The sequence below is a fragment of the Nannospalax galili genome, unplaced genomic scaffold (genome assembly GCF_000622305.1).
Source record: "Nannospalax galili isolate Female #2095 unplaced genomic scaffold, S.galili_v1.0 scaffold95, whole genome shotgun sequence".
In the NCBI taxonomy this organism is placed as follows: Eukaryota; Metazoa; Chordata; class Mammalia; order Rodentia; family Spalacidae; genus Nannospalax; species Nannospalax galili.
The window spans coordinates 3,754,669-3,759,586 of record NW_008342393.1 but is presented as its reverse complement, the minus strand read 5'-3'; the positions used below and the strand labels follow the sequence as shown (position 1 = coordinate 3,759,586).

General features: G+C 51.4%; 1 non-coding gene across 1 annotated transcript; it reads left to right on the top strand.

The window, feature by feature from the left end:
• Positions 1 to 1,967: 1,967 nt before the first annotated feature.
• On the top strand, positions 1,968 to 2,094 carry LOC115071309. Its single transcript, XR_003850404.1, has one exon. It is a non-coding gene; the product is annotated as a small nucleolar RNA SNORA40 (small nucleolar RNA).
• Positions 2,095 to 4,918: the final 2,824 nt, after the last annotated feature.

Sequence of the window (4,918 nt, the reverse complement as noted above, 5' to 3'; positions counted from 1 at the left end):
TTCAGTTTTAGTTTTTATTTTGTAAGGGTCTTGCTAAGTTACCTAGGCTAGTCTTGAACTCACTCTGTAAACTAGGCAAACCTTGAACTTGCCATCCTCCTGCCTCAGCCTTCCCTGACACTCTTTTGGAAGACCTGCTTGCTTGCCCAGTCTCCTTTAAGTTCCCCTTAGGCAGGGCTTATATCTGATTCGATATGCCTTCCCCAAAGGCCCCATGCAGTTAGCATTTGTTGGATCAATGAAAGCTCAAACAAATGGGCATCACATGATCCCAGGACAGCAGAACACAGACTCTCCCCAGCCTCTATATGGATGCAACTATGAAAATCAGAGCCCTGACCTGTGCATGTTGTCAGATTCCTTTGTGAACAAACGGGCATGGTGCAGCCTATTTGGATTCATAGAAGGGCAATTCAAAATCAGACAGGTTTAGCAAGTTAGCCAGAATCACACAGTGTAAGAGCCTGCACAGTCCATGGTTGAAGAATGAGAACAGAGAGCCTTCCTCATGGGGGTGGAAGTAGGGGCAGACTTTTGGAATGCCCTAAGTCCCACCAGGCAGCAAGCAGGCTTCTGCATGTTTGGGTAAGCCCAGAGATTCAGGCCAGAATATTTCAAATATGTTCTTTGCCATGCCCTCCTGGGGCTGTGAACCCAGGTGACTGGACAGACTTCTGCCTGTGCAGAGGAGCCCCCCTACCACGTGTCCCTGCTCCTGCCCCTGCCCTCTGGACCTCCACCCTGAGATTCTGGCTAGGATATGAGGGTTCTTGGGGGAGGGGGCTGTGTGGCCTCTAGAAAGATGTTATCAAGGCTTGGGAGGCAGAGGCAGGATCTCTATGAGATCAAGGAGCACTCAGGAGGTAGAAACAGGCAGGCATAACAAGGTCATACACAGCTACATAGTAAGTTCAAGGCCAACTGGGTTATGTGAGACCCTGTTAAAAAAAAGTGCAGCTCTGCTCCTGGCTGGACATAGTGGCACACACCTCTGACCTAGCACTCAGGAGGCTGAGGCAAGAGGACTGGGAATTTCAGACCAGGATCAGCCATCTACTGGGACACCATACAGATAAATATATAAATAAGAAAAACTTTCAGGGTTCAAGTCTTGCTTTTTGCCACTTCCTAGCCCTGTGACTTTGGGCATTTTTGTCATGTATAAAGTGAGGCGCTAGTGCATAGGGGGCCAATGTGTGAAGGAAGGACGGCAGCCTTTCAGAATAGGCCTGGTCCACAGTAGGCACCTTACAATGTCAACTGTTGTTGTCCAGGCTGGAACTGTGAGGGTCAGAAAGGCATGTTCTCTGCCCTGGTCCCAACTCCCAATATAGTACTTTACAGCAGAACTACCCGAATGGAACACACTTGGTCTCCTCTCCCACCTGAGCCTACCCTCAGCAGTCCCCAGCTCACCCATCTGTGCCATCTCAGGGCACACTGGGATATGCAGATCTGTACTTGACCACTGCTTGCCACACAGCACCAAGCAGGATGCTTTCTTAATGTCCCTGGGTTTCTGCCTTTTCATTTGTAAAACTGGAAATACTAAAGCCATCTGTTGAGGCAGTTGTCCAAATCATGTGACCAGCACCCACATGGTTCCTAGAAGGGGACATGGTCTTCCTTCTGCAGGTGGGCCATGTGGACAGAACCATCCACTCCTCCCTGTCCCTCCTTGCTTATACCACTGCAAGGCCACCTGGCAAGCAGGCAGTGATCTTAGATTCCTGGCCTCATTGGCTCTATCACTAAGAACCTCAGGGCAAGTGACTCAGCCTCTTTGTAAGGACCAGCTGGAAAGCTTGACTCTGGCCACCTGAGTCAAGGGTCACTAGAGACTTGAGCAAGCCCTGTCACCTCAGATGACTCACCATCCTACAAGCTTTCTGCCAGATCAACTGACTAGAGTCCTTAAGCAAAACTGACTGCAGCCTTGTGCTGAGCACACGCCTCCAATCCCTGTGTGCATGTGTGTGCATGTGTGTGCTCAACTGGTGGACAAAGGCATGAAAGACACATGCAAAAATAGATCCTTCTTTGCAAGAGAGTTCACTATTCAGGATGAGCTTTGATACATATAAAAAGGACACACGCACACACGCATGCACATAAACCTGGGACATACAAACACTCCAATCCCTGTGTGTGTGTGTGTGTGTGTGTGTGTGTGTATGTGTGTGTGGTGGGAGGGTGGGGCTCTCCAATTTCTGTCCCCATCCTCACACACATGGCCGATCATCCATTCATTCACTCTGACAATTAAGAAGGAAAGCAAAGAAAGTTGAAAGAGATAGGACTATGTCCTGAAATCAAGAGTTTCTACACATATGCTTGGGAATATACCTCAGTGGTAGAGTGGTTCCCTAGATGCTCAAGGGCTGGGCTCAATCCTCAGCAATGAGAAAAAAACCCCAAAAATTCTGCACTTATTTCACAAAGGTACTTTGCAGGTAGCACTGGGAAGCTTTGATGTCCCCACCACTGAGCTGGATGGCAGAATGGGCCAGTAAAAATTTGAGGCCACTCCTGGAGACCAAAAAATCATTTACCAACCTTTCCTCAACCATATCATTGAATTTAGAAATGAAGCTGAACTTGCACCAAGGGGTCAGGATCTGAACTAGGTTCCTCTCTGGTACTTGTATGACCCTGGACAAACAAGTGGCTCCATGTCTTTGGGACTCAGTTTCCTGTTATTATTGAGAAGATTCTATGAGAAAACACAAAAGAGCCACTGCAGATGCAGGAGAGAGCCACTGTGGATGTTGTTTCACTCAACAGCAAAGGCCTACTGAGTGCCAGCCTATCTATCCTAAGGGCTGGGATCAGTGCTAAATAAGACGGACATGGTCTCTGCCCTCACCTTACTAACAGGAAGGAAGAGGTGACAGACACAAGGAGAGGCACACTATAGGGTCACGTTTAAGGCAACTGAGTCGGAATCCCAGCATTACCCTTCCCCAACTGAGTGAGCTCAACTCTTCACACCTTGATTTCCTCACAGTCTGACTGGCAACCGCTTGTTAGAGATGCAAAACTATTTCCAGCACCTAGCCCAGTGATCAGGGAGAACACACGGAGCTGGTGCAAGGAAGGGAACTGTAAACTGGGGCATGGTGGTACATGCCTAGTAATCCCAGGACTCACTCAAGGGGTGGAGGCCAGAGGATTAGGAATTAAGGTTATTCTCACCTATATAGCAAGTTCCAGACTAGCCTGGGCTACATGAAACTGTCCGGAGAGTAGGGTGGGTGGGGGGCCACAACACTGCAGATATCATCTGGAGGCTGAAAGCTGAGTAAACTTGCCATAGGGGAGAGTGTGGGAAAAAACTTTCTGAATGAGGAGGGAAGGTAGGATGTGGTCACTCAAGGCTTGCAATTCCAGCAGCTGGGAGGTAGGTGGAGGCAGGAAGAATAGGGGATCAAGGCCAGGTGTGAGATGGGTAAATAAGGCCAGACTAAGCTACAACAAACAAACAAACAAACAACAAAAAAACCACAAGAGCTGGGTGTGGCGGCACACAGGTTTAATCCTGGATCTCTTGAGGAGCCAGGGCTGTATGAGCCCAGGCCTTAAAACATATTTCAGCCGGGCGTGGTGGTGTGGGCCTTTAATCCCAGCACTTGGTAGGCAGAGGCAGGCAATCTCTGTGAGTTCAAGGCCAGCTTGGTCTACATAGTGAGTTCCAGGACAGCTGGGGCTACAGGGAGACACTGTCTCAAAAAGACCAAAAAAACAAAACAAACAAACAAAAAAACCCAACCATATTTCAAAGAAACCAAGCCCAGTGACCTGAGTTCCATCCCAGGGACCCACAGGATGGAGGAAGAAAACTGACTTCTGCAAGTTGTCCTCTGACTTCCACAAGCACTCGGGGAGGAATGAGAAGGGTGAAGGCGGGGTGTGAGACGAGCACTGGTGGTTTAGGGAGCAGGAACTGGGACTCACCCAAGGCTTTGAAGGGAGGAGGTGGGCAAGCAGGTTGGCGGCTTTTTTGTCTGCCTTTCTTTGTACACGTGAAAACATGAAACATCGGTATAATTCAGTAACCAGCCCCGGGCCCTGAGCACAGAGAGCAACCTATAATTTCTTGCTGACTTGGTTCCCTCTACGACCGGCTCTGTTGTAGGAGCCAGCTTAGGAAGGACCAAAGTTAGTCCCAGGCCTGGGACACTTACCCTCCCATACACCCACTTTGTGACCCAATGAAGTCAGGTATTCTTGGGTTTGAACTCATGGTTTCCCATAGGTACAAGTGCTTAGTTCGTAGCACCGGCTCAGGAAATCCAGGTCTCACCTCTTTCCTATCATCACCTCGCCTCCTGTGGCTGGGAACCTCTGCTGGAGGGGGCGGGGGGGGTACGGGGGGGGCACGGACAGCAGGGATGGCACCAGAACGCACTCTGAGGACGCAGAGGAGAAAGTGGGGTTTTTATTTACATCACCATCTGCACACGATTGGTCCCCGAGCTCCGTGTTTACCAGGTGCGGAGTGGGAAAGTCCCTTCCCGGACAAGCCCGTGATACCCGGTGATCTTGGGGCAGGGTTCCGAGGGCCACGTCCTGTGCCGTGGCTCCTCCCGGAAGGACAGAGGGCACGGAGCTCGGTGCACGTGGAAGGTGAGCTGCCTTCCCTGCCCGGTCACCCGCCTGTCCGGCGGAGCTCCACTACACAGGGGAACCAGAGGGGCAGCGTGCAGATCCCGGGGCGGCGGGGGCACAGGCGGTGGGGTGTGTGGCAAGGACTTACGCACGTGCCCACGCGCAGGCTCAGGAGGGTGCCCCCGCACCCATGCTCCTCGGATGGGACCCGCCACGCTCCACCCGTCCCGCCGCAGAGTCCCACAGTCGCGCACTAGCGGAGTCTAGAGGACAGCTGGGAGGCGTGGCTCCCGGGGGGGCCGCCCCCTTG